Source organism: Leptinotarsa decemlineata, unplaced genomic scaffold (assembly GCF_025532065.1).
Source record: "Leptinotarsa decemlineata unplaced genomic scaffold, Ldec_3_MD MMD2_tig00000251_RagTag_RagTag, whole genome shotgun sequence".
Lineage (NCBI taxonomy): Eukaryota > Metazoa > Arthropoda > Insecta > Coleoptera > Chrysomelidae > Leptinotarsa > Leptinotarsa decemlineata.
In genome coordinates this window covers 4,624,887-4,641,540 of record NW_027412547.1, presented here as the reverse complement: position 1 = coordinate 4,641,540, position 16,654 = coordinate 4,624,887, and the positions used below count along the sequence as shown (strand labels likewise).

Genomic DNA, 16,654 nt, shown 5'->3' with positions numbered 1-16,654 from the left:
CAGCAGACTCAATAATTTTGTCTGAGATTTTCTGCTTGTGAGATACTGAGTAAGGTATTTATAATTCTTGCTAACAGTTCCACTAGTATTTATTCACCATGCGAAATATTACGTTCGAATTACTATTGTTATATATTTCCATGTTAAAACGAAATATAATTTTCCCAATGGTTCAGTTTTCAAAAACGGCTATCGGATGTTATTATTCAAATTTTCATTTCATATTTCCATACACGAATCATAAACTATTAACGAAATGAAAAATACTTGACGATATGGAAGAGTTGTACCGCTTCTGAAAATCTATCACAACCAAATCTATTTGAATCAATAACCGTTACTTCCCCTTTTTTGAATATTATAGAAAGCATTATGAATCTTCAAATCAGAGCTTATGCCAACCTATATAATATATTAGTAGTTCAACATTCAGGATTTTGAAGTAGCTACAGCACTATCAGAAGTAGTTGATATAATTGAAGCAATAGATACAGAAAGTTACAAAGGTAGTTCTTTTGGTCTATTCAAAAGTATTCGATACTGAATATTACTGGAGTTTTTTCCCAACACCAAATGGTTATTTTTAACACCTCGACACGTGTTTCGATCATCAAGTGATCATCTTCAAAGAGGAAGATTAAACTGGAAACTAACGCGAAGCTAACGCTTTTCATGCTATATAGATATCACATACAGGTAAACCATGCAGGTGTACCACCCATACATACATACCTAAATTAATTTTACAATTTTGCCTTATCTATTGTTTTATGTACAGCTATAGCAGTTAAACATATATTGTGAAATTACCAGTCCAACTTGACAGCAATTTATCCTTAGGTTTGGACGATCTGAATTAAAAAATTCAAAATATCTTTAAAGAAATGATATTTGATCTATGAAGAAGATGTATATTCTATTAGATATATTACATTCTTGAAAAACAATAGGAAAAACTATATTACTGCACACAGAATTGAATTATTCAAGACATTTCTGTCAAACTTCTTTCGTTACTTTCGATTTATATTAATATATATTTGAAAAACATTACATTTTCGACAGATAAATACAGACTTCGCATTGAGAAATTGGAACTATATTAATTGACTCTAATCTCCTTCGGCTTTTGTTACTTCTAGTTTACTTCTACACTTTTATATTTTCGTCATTCATTTATTTTTTTCTTGCCTGACGTCGGCAGGCAAATATCAAACAGATAAATCTTTATTCTATATCCCACAAATGAAGTTGAACTCTCAACAATGATGACCTGACGTTTGGTTACCAATTGAGTTATATTGTTGAAATGAATATTAGGTGATGTTGGAATTCAATAAAATATTCTATTAAGTATAAGGTGTAAATTTCAAGTGGAGTTGAAATTGTTGAGAGTTTTCCGTATTTTATGTTTGAAACTTTAACAAGTTCTTTCTCAGTATATCTGAGAAAGAACTTGTGACACTTGTCTTATGAAAACTGGTGACATTATTTTATGAATTTTCACCATATACCTACTCAATGAAAAAATATGACAGATTTGTTAACATGATCCATACTTTTCGAATCCCTTTTACGAACGTACAATGCCTATTATATATGGTTTGATATGAACAAACTAACGCCTTTATTGGTTAAAACTATATTCAATACAACCATTTTACAGAGTGGTAAAATATGCGATGTTCAAAAAAAGTGTCGATATCCCATCGACATTCCACATTTTTGCAAATAACTGTTGCTCCAGAACATCAAAATTATCAAAAAAATTTGAGGTTTAACACATTTTTTTACTGATATAGGGTAGACCGGGGACAATAGAAACAAACGCCATAGTGGATCGATTTCGCGGTTCAAATCACGCGCGCTTATACCAAACGAAGCGCCATTAGATGAAGCACGTAGCCATCTATCGGCCACTGACGGCAGTTGTGAGTGTATGTGCACGTCCACGATAACTTGATTTCCCGCTATCGAAGTAAAGTTTTACATTGATTGAAAAAGTGTGTTACAAGAGATAAAAACGTAAGTATCCAGCTTCGACTATATCTATTACTTTGTTTGGTATATAATCCCTTTAGTCGGGATACTTTAAATTATCACTCTAATCCAAGAGTAACAAAATATTTGAGTGTTCACTCAAAAATGTGCTGCAGGGACAGTTGAAACACATGACATGGGGGACGATTGAAACATGTTTCAATTGTCCCCGTCGTGAATTTTTCATGTGGTTCATATTTTAGGTTGTGTAAGGGTATATTAAGGTGTAAACTTTTGTTTCAGGATACCACGAGTAAGAGTGAGAGAAACTGAGAGAGGATTAAATTGGTACACTCGACCACCCTGTAGATTTTTATGGGTTGAACAAAGCCTGCAAAAACGGTAACTAGTCTTTTATCAAGTTTTTTACAAACTGTAGGTTTTGGGCTGAAATGAATAATCTGAAAGTGTCGAGTTTGTACATTCTATGCAGTTCCTGCTCAGCAATTGAACTGAAAATATTGTGCTTTAACATGGAACGCCATCTCTTACCATTGGTTGAGATGAATAGAGCTGTAGGGCTTCTTCAAGGTGGCATGCGACAAAATGATGTAGCTCTTCATTTGGGGGGCTCCCAAAGTGTTATCAATCGATTGTGGCGGCGTTTCCGTGAAACTGGCAGTCCAGCTGAACAACATCCAGGGCGAGGACGCGCTACAACTGCAGTTCAAGACTGATTTTTGGTCTTAACCGCAAGAAGACAACCGACAATCACAGCACCTGAGTTGGTTAACGTGTTGCAGCAGACGCACCAGGTAACCACTGGTCGTGATACTGTCAGAAATCGACTGCATGAAGCAGATCTCCACAACAGAAGGCCACTTAGATGTCCACCTTTGTCGAGAGGCAATCGCGGTAGAAGATTAGAGTGGTGTCAAGAACATCAAAACTGGGATGAAAATGATTGGGCCACAGTTTTGTTTACAGACGAATCCAGATTTGGATTTCATCCAGATTCTCGTCGTGTGAGACTGTGGAGACGACCTGGAAATAATGAACGTTTGAGACACGTCCAGGAAGTCCACACATACAGAGGTGGTACAGTAATGCTATTAGGCGGAATCATGATCGGCGGCAGAACCGATCTCGTTTTTCCAAATCGCTCCCTCACAGCTCGACAGTACCTCGACACCATTCTTCTACCTATCGTCCGTCCGTTTGCTGGTGCTGTTGGTGAAAACTTCCACCTAATGCACGATAATGCTCGTCCACATGTCGCGCGTCTAGTGACTGACTGGCTCACCAAGGAAGGAGTTGATGTATTGCCATGGCCAGCACAATCACCGGACCTGAATCCAATCGAGCATGTGTGGAACATGCTTCAACGAAGAATTACTCCGCATATGGGGAACATTCACACAACGTTTCGATTGAGAGAGCTTTTAATCGCTGAATGGGCAAATGTACCTCAACAAGACATTGACAATCTCATTTTGTCGATGCACGATAGATGTAGGGCCGTAATAAACCAGCGTGAAGGCCATACTTTGTACTGATTCCAATTTTTTTTGTATTATGATTTTTTTTCGGGGTGCCAAAGAAGAGCCATATTTTTTTTAGTTTTGCTTATATGCGCACTTAGTATTTTTGACCATTTAATAAATTTTGTTGTAAGTTACATTCGTTTAATAATCACCCGTCAACTTTTTTTACCCTAAAGCGATCTAAAAAAAATTGTTGCCATTTTTAAAAATATCCCTAGACTTTTCCGATGTGTGTATATATACATATATATATATATATACATATATATATATATACATATATATATATATATATACATATATATATATATATATATATATATATATATATATATATATATATATATATATATATATATATGTATATATATATATATATATATATAATGTCGACGAGACAGGAGTCACGACGATCCAAAAACCTGTTAAAGTAGTAGCCGAAAAGGGAACCAAACAGGTAGGCGCACTGACATCAGGAGATAGAGAAACGCTGGTAACCGTAGCTTCAGCTGTAAATGCTATCGGTAACAGTGTACCCCCCATTTCTATATTCCCACGGTTGAGATACAAGGATCACTTCGTTCGTGACGGTCCAGTGGGGTGTATTGGAGCAGGAAAAGCGAGCGGCTGGATGCAAGAAGATGAGTTCTTGATATACCTCAACCATTTTCAAAAGCACATCAATGCTTCAATTGAAAATAAAGTAATGCTTTTACTTGATAATCATCAGTCACACATAGGTATACAATGCTTGGACTTCTGTGAAGAAAATGGCATTGTCATCTTGTCTTTCCCCCACATTGTTCCCACAAATTGCAACCGCTAGATCGATCTGTCTACGGTACTTTTAAGAAGGCTTTAAATTCAATACGTGATGCCTGGATGAGAAATAACCCAGGGAAAACAATGACAATTTACGATATCCCAAGCATAGTCAAACTAGCTCTGCCGTTAGCCCTCACACAGTCAAATATCGTAGCTGGATTTATTAGCACTGGCATGTGTCCCTCTAATAGAGATATATTCACGGAAGTAGATTTTGCTCCCTCGTATGTCACGGATAGACCAGCATCACCAGGGACTCATCAGACTTCTCCAGCATCGCCAAGTACTCATTGCACTCCGCCAGCATCACCAAGCATCTCAAAATTCATATATTCGCAAGCTGACGCAGAACCAAGCAACTCAAAATCTGTATTTTCACGTGCTGATGCAGAACCAAGCACTTCAAAGGCCGTATTCTTGCCAGAAATCGTTAGACCGTTGCCGAAAGATACGCCTAGGAAAACATGTTACAAACGAAAAACTAGAAAATCTGCTATCCATACAGACACTCTTGAAGAACATGCAATTCAAGAGGAGTATGACGCAAAAAAGAAAAGGAAAGTTAAGAGAAAAGTTACGGAGTTCAAAGACATGCCGAAGGCAGTTCGCCAGCTCAAGAAAACCAAACAACGCCAAAACAATCAGGAACAGAGTGAAAGCGATGAAGAAGAATCTTACTGTCTAGTTAGCCTGGAACCGTATAGCAGTAGTCGCCCTGGAGAGAAATGGGTGCGGTGCACGAAGAATGTACTCGACAAGAAGATCTTTACATGTGTCACAATTGCTTGTCAGAATGAATATTTTTAATTATTAATGTAATTTATTTTGTATTAGAATAAATATTTCTCTAATCTGAATGCTGTTTCAATTGTTCCATGTATATGTTTCATTCGTCCCCGGCAAGGGGACGATTGAAACAGTTTGATGAGCTACAGTTTTTGTTTTATATCTTATTTATCTATAATTTTAGGCGAACGAAATGATGTCAATAGAAACCCGATTGAATATGCTCCCTTTTACCAATATCATAATTAAGAAATTTGCGATAGCCGCTGAAAAAAAAATTCAAGAAGCAAAAATGTTTCAATTGTCCCCGGTCTACCCTAGAAAGGAATAAAGAGCGAAAGATAATTTTAGCCAAAACCTAATCTCTCCTGAAATATTTCCATTCAAATATTTATTACGACCAGTTTCGGTTTGTTAAAACACCTCAAGTTTATCTAAAAATGGTTTAGTGGAAATCAGACTGAAGTTTCCCTTATCCTGGACTAGTGACCCGCCCTGGCTCCGCACGGGTGCAATACTAATACTAAATATAAATTCACCTACCGAAAATTCTTCTTTACCGCACCTCACCAACATAAAACCAAATACCTATATACCAAATTTCAGCTTCCAAGGACTTATCAGTACGGAAAACAGAGATGAATAAGTAAGTGACTTTCGCGTTTCTAGATTCAATACGAATTTCTACAAATTAAATGGTTCATCAATCAAACAAGAATACATATTCACGATAAAACCGAAGTGTTCGTTTCACATCATCTTCATAAACTTAACACAAAATTCTCCTGAATTGGGATTTATTTAAGAGACGCAGTATTCGCGGAATATATATTTCAGAGATGAATTATTTGAAGTTTAAATGAGTTCAACTCCCTTGGGCATTCTGGCAGTCGTAGTACTACGAAAGAGTTTTGTTGCAGGAACTTGTTGATACGTATATTTGTGAGCGTACAGTGAATGTTTCAGAATTAATTTCCTATTTGGAATGTGTTCGAAACAGAAGTTTAAGCGCTTGTCAGTGAAGTTTTGAAATTTTCATAATTATTTATGTGTATTCAGTTTGAAATTCGTGACAGTGTGAAAGTTTGTTTTCAGACGACCTGATGATCAGATATTTTGATGACTGATGACAAATTGAGTGTAATGAAAACTTTTGAAACTGGCATCATAATCACAAATACATTCGTGCTCTTTGGAAAAAAATACACTTCCAGATTTTTCTAGTTAATAAGTAATCAGCAGGTTCTGAATCACCCCCTCAAAAGCAAAATTGACCTGTCTGAGGATTTTTGGGTTGAGTTACAAAAAAAGGAGAAAAGCAAGGTGCATACTTTTCGTTGGACCACTCAGTATATGCGTATTGCATTTGTAGCATCTGACTTTGTGTTCTGTTTTATTTGTATTTTGTAGGATTTATTTCCTTGAATTTAGGGAGCAGAATAAATTCGAGTTCAATGTCTTCAGAAAACCTAGCTATACAGATATCACCATCCCAAGCGATTCTTTCCATCCAGACAGTCATAAATCAGCAGCCTACAACTCAATGTTGCACAGAGCATTCTCACTGCCTTTGTCTGTAGACAATCTAGAGAGGGAAATTGATAAAATTACACAGATATGTCATAATAATGGTTTCAACGCATATACTTTTCAGAGGTTAGTCAAGAAACAAAGCCGGAAATTCACTTATAGATTAATATATCCTCAGATCAAACAACCAGAAATCAAGAAATGGGTGACGCTAACATATTTTGGAAAAAGAACAGAAAGAAACGCAGGTTTCTTCAGAAAAAACAATGTGGAAGTAGCATTCAGACCGCATGCCAGGTTATCTCATTTTCTTTTCAATGCCAAAGATAAGGTGGACAAGTTGGAAAAATCTGGAGTTTATAAGCTTAAGTGTCCGGAGTGTAATAGTGTTTATGTGGGACAATGCGGACGAAATTTCAACAACGGTATGCTGAACATGAAAGGTCCTTCAGACTACGAAAAAATTATTCGACGTTTCCAAACCATTCCTTGGCATGCAACTACAAGTTTCCGAATCTAAACGATACGGAAATTCTGCACTATGCAAAGAAGGGTTGCAAACTTAATTATTTAGAATCCTCGGAAATTTACAAGCATAAACATTGCGGGTGCAACCTGTTGAATGATCAAATCGATTTAATTTACTCTCCGGTTTTTAAATTGGCACATGCGCATTGTAAACTGTGAATTCAGGTACTCAATCAAGTACCTGAATGGTATATATTGGCGAATGCAATGAATCATTGTTAGTTTATTGTATTAGATTGAGAATGTCCATATAGGACGAAACTGCAGTAACGTTAGTTACAATTAAAAGTGGCAAAAAAACAGAAAGATTTTCATTTCTCTTTTCATTATGATCTCCTACCACGTAGTAACGGCTACATCCATCAATTTACTAATTGGCTTGTTTCATGCTATGGGAAACGATACTGATTTGATTATAGACTGATCGAGTTAGGGGTATATTATACGTATCAACCCTAATCGGTCCCAAAATCTCTTTATATTTGCAGAAAAGAGAACAATTCGAAAAGCAAGAATTTAAATTGACCGCGAGTCTGTTGACCAATGAAATTGATCGTGTCTAGAGCGGAGTTGCCAAGTGTATTGGTTTTTAATATCCAATCACAGATCTGATGATCCAATTTGACAGATGCCATTTTTGTTGTTATTGTTGTCAACTCTGTGTAAATACAACTGTTAAATGAGAGGCTAAGTTTCAAATATGGGAAATAACGGACACCACCCTACTTTATATAATAAGAGACATTCTTCACGCTTGAAATTTGTACTGCTTATCTTATTTGTCCATTTTTTATGGATTTGTGAGAATAATTTATTCAAACTTTCAAGACTCTATGTTTTATATCCTGCGATTACGGATAACATAAAAAAGTCAGAACATTATGCTCCAGATGTAAAAATAATCATAATATTCTTCAATAGCTGTCTCACAACGCAACACTCAAATGCACTCGATCCCATTTCTATTTGCTGTTCAAACCCATTAACTTTTCCACTATAATTTCTACTGTTAACTTTCCATTAATAATCCAAACAACCGTAACCCGCACATCTCGGCAAAGTACGGTGAAATACAAAAGCGGTAAATCCCAAATAATTTATCTGTCCCACTCACGTATTTAATTCGGAGAGCAATTTTTAGTCAACCGCAACTCGTTGTGCCCTGCATACCTGTATTATTATTATTGCGGGAATTGTTTTGTAGCAAGTACGCGACACTGTTTGCCGTTAGGGGCAACTAGCGCAATGCGACAAACTAAATGAAGACTGAAATTCACGTGTGAACGAAGCCGTTTTGTCTAAAAATCTTGCGTTTCTTCACAGGTTTTTAATTTTCGACGTGTTGTGAAAAATTCTTTTGAGACTTCGACAAAAAAAGTTAAATCAAATGAGAATATAGTTTTTGACCTTCTGCTTTTGACAACAGCGTGGAATTTCAAAGCTATGTGAAGGGTTCAAGCATTATCTGTATCTGTTGAGTAAAGAGGGTGAGTATAGGCATACAGCACTTAGGCCACATTTGATCCATTGTATATCCTCCCGAGGAGTTGTCCTTCTAGATCATCGTCCTACCTGTCCTTTCTAGGAAGGTGGACAGGTCGCTGAGAGACATCTCCTTTATATCGGCAGGTGTAGGCCATGACTTGCCGAATACACACTCTCTAATTGACGATAACTCCGGACACTCGCATAGGACACATGTCTGGCAGTTTCGCTTCCTATTCACACATCCTGTATGGAGGTGTGTCCACTAGCCCCATATTATGGATGTGTTTCCTTAGTTGACAGTGGTCAATCAAAAATCCTACTGTTAAGCGTAGATTTTTCCTGGTCATCACCAGATATTTCTTCAGCGTCAGCTTCCCAAGGCCGCCCAGTGTGATCCTGGTAATATATCATCCTTTGATTCCATCTTATCTCTTTAGAGATTGAGCATGGGTGTGACGTTTGGCTACTTTCGCAATTGTCGAAGTGGTCAGGCCGTATCTGGCACTGGGTCTTGAAATTTTTAGTCCAACCGTTTCCTTGGCTGAAGAATCGGCAACGCGATTACCTCAGAATAATGCTATTAACTACCAAGGCTTTGGCTAAATCTTGGTGGCACTTTAGTACTGGCTCTGAGGTAACACGTTGTCTGTTCACCGCTAATAGGTCATTTGCAGATTGTTATGTTTTTGCCAGAAATTCCTTTCCTGGTTATTTCTTTTGTGGCGAATGAGATACTAGCCAGTTCTGTCTGAACCACGCTAGTATATTTTCCCATTCCCCACTCAATCTTTAGGCTTAGTAATCTGGAGTACACTCCACATCCTGACCCTTTTATTGTTTTTGAGCCGTCTATATATCGAGTGGTCCAACGAAAAGTATGCACATTGCTTTTCTCCATTTTTTGCAACTTAACGCAAAAATGCTCGGACAGGTCAATTTTGCTTTTGAGGGGGACACATTTTAGATGTATTTTTCTACCTGTGCCTTCAACCCCCTAGCGAGGGTGAGTAACAACCCTAAAATTTTAAATGGAAAGTGGGGTCGACTGATATATCACTTGAAAGGGCACAAAATTATCTTTCCAATGATACCTTATTTGTCGTATTCACTTGAATAGTTATAAAAAAAGCAAGAACATTTACTCGATATTTTTGGTGTTAATGAAAATGCGGAAAAACGGCATTTTTATCACTACTACATTCCTCAATTTCTCTCGTGCGTTTTTTGGTTCGAATAACGACAACAGATAAGTGTACAAAAAGAATTTAGGCAAACGTTCATTGATTCAGTTCGGTTGCTTTTGAAATCATTTCAACTTTACTGTAAATATGGTTTATTCCATTCCTGAACGAGTTGAAACTGTTAAACTTTATTATCAACATAATAGTTGTGCTAGACTTGCTGCTCATCTCGGGAAAAATGTGAATGAATCGTACGTTGCCAAGTTAGTCCAAAAGTTAGTCAATACCGGATCTATCTGTAATGTGAAACACCAGCCACGGAAACCGATCAGAAATGAAGCAGTGAAAGTCGCTGTTTCGGGACATGTTGAATTGGATCATACTCAAAGTACCCGTCAGCTTGCTGAAGCCTCAGGTGTCTCCCGTTCGTCCATAATACGGATATTAAAAGCCTATAAATTTTATCCGTACAAAATGAAATTAGTACAGGAACTCAATGAAGATGATCCTGATAAAAGGCTGCAATTTTGTGAACAACTGAGCCAGCTACTAATTGATGATCCGCATCTATTATTCAACACGTGCTTTTGCGATGAGAGTACATTTTTTTTGAATGGAGCTGTGAATAGGCATAATTTCCGTTACTGGAATGACAGTAACCCACACTTATTCCGAGAGGTCCATACCCAGTACCCTCAAAAAATCAATATCAGGTGTGGCATATTAGGTAGTCATATCGCAGGGCCACTTTTTATTCCTGGGAATTTAACTGGTGAGGTCTACCTGAACATGCTTGAAGATACAATTGATCCTCTCATAACAGAAATAATTGAAAATGACCAAAATCATAATGATGATCGGCTTCATTTCCAGCAAGATGGAGCACCTCCTCACTATGTTGCTCCGGTAAGAGAGTTTTTAGATGACCGGTTTCCTAGACGGTGGATTGGAAGTAGAGGCCCCATCGAATGGCCTGCCAGGTCACCTGATTTATCGCCTTTAGACTTTTTCCTTTGGGGAAACTTGAAAAACAAATGTTTTGCTACGCAGCCCGAGTACATAGAAGATCTTCGCCAACGAATTACAGCAGAGTGCAGAAGTATAACACCTGATATGCTACAGAATGTTAGGAATACATTTGAACAAAATCTGTATTATTGTATGTAAGCAAATGGGTCACATTTTCAGCACTTGCTGAAGTAGGATTCTACTAAGTCAATTACACATTTCAAAGTACTGGGTTGCAGTTGTTTTTCTTCATAATACCTACATGTTAGAGTGAAATACAACAAATTATGTATCTTTGGAAAAATAATTTTGTACCCTTTCAAATGATATTTATATCACTCGACCCCACTTTCCATTTAAAGTTATAGGGTTGTTACTCACCCTCGCTAGGGGGTTGAAGGAGGTAGAAAAATACATCTAAAATGTGTCCCCTCAAAAGCAAAATTGACCTGTCCGAGCATTTTTGCGTTAAGTTACAAAAAAATGAGAAAAGCAAGATGCATACTTTTCGTTGGACCACTCTTAGGTACTAAAAATCTCATCGACATGTTTTGTGAAAGTATCAAAAATCAACTCAAAATTGCTGACTACTACGATATCAGACAAGGAGGTACTAATACAACTCAATATTATTCACACTTTCATCTATCACAAATTGGAAGTTCCAAAACAATCAGGTTTGGATTTCAGGTAATATCGATGAAAATGAAATAATACTTCAGCCTCCAATCAGCCCTGTGCAATAGTTTAAACATGTAGTTGAAGTCAAAATCAATTTACAACTGGTAGATAACTGAAAATGTTCACTGATAGTTGAAATGTTCTTCATATTATTTCATTTCAACTGTAAAATGTCATTTTCAGGCATTGAAAGGGATGATCAGATACCAATCGTGCTGACTTTTTTGAACTCGATCATAAAAAAAAATTGTTGAAAGAAACTTTCACTATTCGATTTGAATTTCATTATTTCGGACATTATTTCCCCAATCTCTTATTTTTTGGTTTTATTCTTGACATCAAGTAGAGCGGTAAATTACATTGACATAGATCGAAAGTGGTAAAGTTAAAGTAAACGATATAGTGCAACCCACCTTCCAACAGTTACCCTTTAATAATATAGTTAGGGTGCTAACTAATTTTGTTATTAAATAATAATTTCTGATTATATAAGAATCACAATAACTTTTTTCGAAAGCTTCTGATAATTCACTATCACTGTCGTCCAATAATGGATTTATTTACACCATTAACATGGAAGTGTCCATGTGTCCAATCTCCATATAGTCTTTTTCAACTAAAATTACTTTTTCAATCCTTTTCTGTCAGTCTTCTTCGGTAATATTAGATATTTCTTCTTTAACTAGCTCTATTACCTTCTTATCAAATTTTGTAAAATTATTTTCACGCCTGATGCTTTGTTTCAATTTTCCCCAAATCAACTCGATGGGATTGAAGACACAAAAATAGGGGGGTAGTCTCAGGATGGTGTGTCCATACTTGTCAGCAGTACTCTCATACACTAACCATACACTTGTTTTTATCTGTAAAACTTAACTGTATAGTTATCAGCTATAATATCCCAAGGACATTGATAACTAACGAAATAATTTTATCACAGTTTTCGAAAGCACGTTATTTGGTAACATCCCGACGCCGAAGGCGGAGGGATGTTACCTAAAATAACGTGCTTGAGGAAGTTGTGATAAAATCATGAGTTTTATCAATGTTCGAGGGATATTCGGTGAGAAAATGTTTTGCAATTCGAACCCAATTAATTACATTGCCGTTTCTCGTTGGGTGAGTAGTTGATTAGATTGACAGTTGAAAATCATTTATTGAACACACAGTTATTAAAAGAAGAATTCGTATAATGATATTCCGTTGATCTTGCTGTATTTGCCTCGGTTACTGCATAGGTGTTTCCACGCATACTATTGATTATTTGGTTATGATGTTCCTGATCAATATTCAAATAAGGTTTTATGGAATTTCCATTATTGTGCCCAGTAATTTTCAACAATTGCTGTTCTTGAACTCCACTCTTAGCTAGTTGACTGACTGCAGTTACTCTATTAGAGTGATTGGTTATTTTCCTCTGTTACACCAAAGCGAGGAAGTGACATTTTCGAAATAAATTGAATTACTGAAATGTCAAACAACTTTATTGTGTTGGTTGCTTAGCAATGTCATGACATAAGTGATAACTACCCGTGAAAACTATCCATGGGTAGTTATCAGTGTAATGATGGTTTCATTGGTTATTTCGACACACATGACTAGAAATAGACAAATTTGATAGGATAATTTTTTTGGCAAAAAATTTTCTTTGGAATACAAATTGTTATCCATTAATAAACTTTGTATTTCATCTTTTCTCGAATTTTTATTCGGTACTTTCATGAGCTGTCGCGGATGATTAAGCATTGCCAAGAACTATTTCACTATTCGCATCCAAATTTGGGACCAATGTTTTTTCAAACCATTCCTCGAAAATATTAGCTTCCATGTTCTTATGATAGTCAACATTGCAGTCCTCAAGTTTTTTTCCACATAATTTCAAAGAATTCGGAACCTATCCCTCACTTCCTCCGCAATGCAAAATGGTTAGTTGCGATATTTTGTTTGCAGGCATGTTAGACGTACACATTCTCGAACCATCAGTCCACCCTTTCGTAACTGTGTCGGGAGTGTCATGCCAAGTTTCGTCCAAATAGAGAATTTACCGTTGTTCTTGTCTATATTCAGTTATTTGTTCTATGTATTTGTTACGCAATTCCACTCTTCTACTGCTTTCTATAACTGCTTGACGTTTGTTTATTATCTTAAATCTAAATCCTAGTTTCCTTATACAATTCTGAAGAGTTTTGTCATTGCATTTGTAACAATACTATATTGTTTTTTTCAATGATTTTATTAGATGAACCTCTGAAGGTTTTGGTAATCCTGTATAACATTGCGTCTGGCGTTCATAAGTTTTGTTTTTGACTATTTTACCTACAGTGGAGAAAGAAATTTCGATCAAATCTAATGTTGCTTGTAATTGTTTGTTTTTCTCGAAACCAAACTTGAGATGTAAATTCTTATATACATTGAAACATACTCTTTGTGTTTCAATATTCAAATGCATCCGAATCTTATTCAGTGGTATCTCTTCTTCTCATTGTTCACCAGCGCTATTGGAATCACTACACAGGAAAAAGTCTGCGTTGTTATCACACTCGTTATTACTATTAGTACTTGTCCAAGAACGCCACATTTTAAACAGATAACAAAATTTTAAAGTAATTATAACTGCACCAATATCGAATTTGAACACTCAAATCTTGATCAGTTCCTGAACAAAACTTCAAGTACTCAATCAAGCTAAGTACCTTAATTATTACCTACAGAGTAGTGTTATATAGGGGCTAATGTAATCAATTATTGTTAGTTTCATGTATAAGTTTGAAAATGTCCTTATATGACGAAACTGCAGTAACAAACAAAAATTTCAAGTAATTATAACTGCACCAATATCGAATTTCAACACTTAATTCGCGATCAGTTCCTGAACTGAACATTGACGACACAACGGCGATACACATCCCCATTTTCTATTCGTCGCCGTAACATGACTTCAAATTTAATTTTATGACCCTTCAGCCAATCATTAAACTTGCTTAGTGAAATTTATCCAATACTAACCGCCAATTCTTCAGTCCACGTGGACTAGTTGGCAGCGGCGTTATTTCTCTGTATTGGTTTTTTTGGCCTTTGAGATGCCGACAGTTTTAACTAGTCACAATACAGGTTACTTCGACTATACAAATGTTTTCATCCCCTTCTTACTTTTTCAGTACTAAAACCTTATTCTTCCCCACTCCACCCACCTCAGTTCGCACCGGTTCGAGGTTATTTATTGGATCTCTTCTGGACGCACGCCAAATTTGTTTGCACAATAACACTGTAAAATATTTTAATTAATGTATTGCTCTTTCTTCGAAACCTTCTGAGGATTATATGATTTGGCGAGACAGACGGAATTTTTGTATTAAGATTGTGACACTGATTCGACGGTCTTTAATCTCCTGAAGTATATTAACGTTCATTTTCATTACATGGAATACTTAATTATATACTAAAACAGGCTACTATGAAGTGGAATAAAAAATTCACCAGAGCCACGTAATCATCACAGCGCCGCTCTAACATTTCAATACCACTTATGTAGAACGATTTATCATTTGCCTCAAAATAGGTCTCAGTTTCTGCAATAACCTCTTCATTCGAGCTAAATTCTTTACCGGTGAGCATTTTTGAGGTCTGCGAACAGTCACTAGTCACTGGGAGCCAAATCTGGCGAATACGGTGGATGTGGGAGCAATTCGAAGTACAGTTCATGTAGTTTTGCCATTGTTTTGATTGACTGTATCCTGTGCGTTGTCTTGCCTACATATTCCATTTATAATTCAAGTTTCCTAATTATAAAATTCTTCTATGGTGTAGCAGTTTTTGCGGAGTAAGTGTTTTTTAGGAGATTTTTGAAAATTGTAAAGGAAACTGCATTCTTTATGTGATCTGCCAGAGAATTATAGCATTTGCATCCATATGCGGTAGTTTCTTTGTAAATTCCACCTTCAAACGCTCCAATAACGCTATACAGGGTGTAACTAAATAAGTGTGAAACATTTGAGGTGATTTCTAATCGAAAAAAAGATAGGATCTTGCATGAAAAGAAATTTCTTTGGAGCATCCCTTGTTAAGATACAGTCCCTTAAAGGAGTCTTGCTTTTCTCGACTTATACTCCAAATATGCTGTTTTTCGTTATTTTTTTTCGAATGGAATTGTTATTTTGAAGGATATCAACAAATGAAAAGAAAAATGTTATTGTATTCGAAGCCATGACGATGTATTAATGAATATTTGATAAAACGTTTCGTGTCAACAAGGCTACCATCAACTTTTGTTTTAAATACGGACCTGTCTTTTTTATAACATATATTGATGAAACGATAATTTCACAATCCAAGGGTATATCACATTTGATATTTTTATAGCGTTTTATTTGATATAACCAGCATCATCAGTGACAAGAATCAAACAGAAAAATAATTAATTTTATCATGAACTTTTGGGAAAAATGAAATCAATACGGAAAATCAAAGCTGCATGGCAATCTACATTGAATGCTCGAATTGACGACCTCTTTATTGTCGGTCCAGACAATTTCTGTGGCAATTATCTAGCACAATAGATGTAATAGTAATACATACATCTCTTATTTTTTGTTTGAGATGATTATTGATCAGGGAAAATGAGACTTGGAAAAAGGATCACGGCAATACAAAAATTTATAAAATGAAAGAGTTCGAATTTTCATTATGTAATGGTACCTACCTGTCGAATTTATTGAGTGTCTGAATTATATTTTGAATAAATCGAAATAATTTACAAAAGAAATATCGACAGGACCATAATTTAGAATTGATGTCTCTGATAATGGCAGTTATTTCAAATAAAACGCTATGAAATATCAACTGAGATACACCCTTGGATTCTAAATTTATTGTTTTATCAATATCTTCAAAAAAAAACACAGGTCCGTTTTTTTTAAAGTTGATGGTGGCCATGTTGACACGTTTTGTTTGGTCTCAAAATGTCACTATCGAAATAATTATGTTTTTCAAGTGGATCTTGATTTTTTAGTATTTAGGCTAAAGTTGCCAGCTCTAAAGTGTGTACAACAAAATAAAATGTTTTATGACATTATTTTTATTTTATGTATTGTTAACTAATCTTGT

At 35.9% G+C, this 16,654-nt stretch overlaps 1 protein-coding gene across 2 annotated transcripts in view; it reads right to left on the bottom strand.

The window, feature by feature from the left end:
• Nucleotides 1-16,654, bottom strand: part of LOC141481648 (uncharacterized) — a 407,979-nt gene that overhangs the window by 273,778 nt on the left and 117,547 nt on the right. The gene's annotated exons all lie outside the window — the stretch shown is intronic.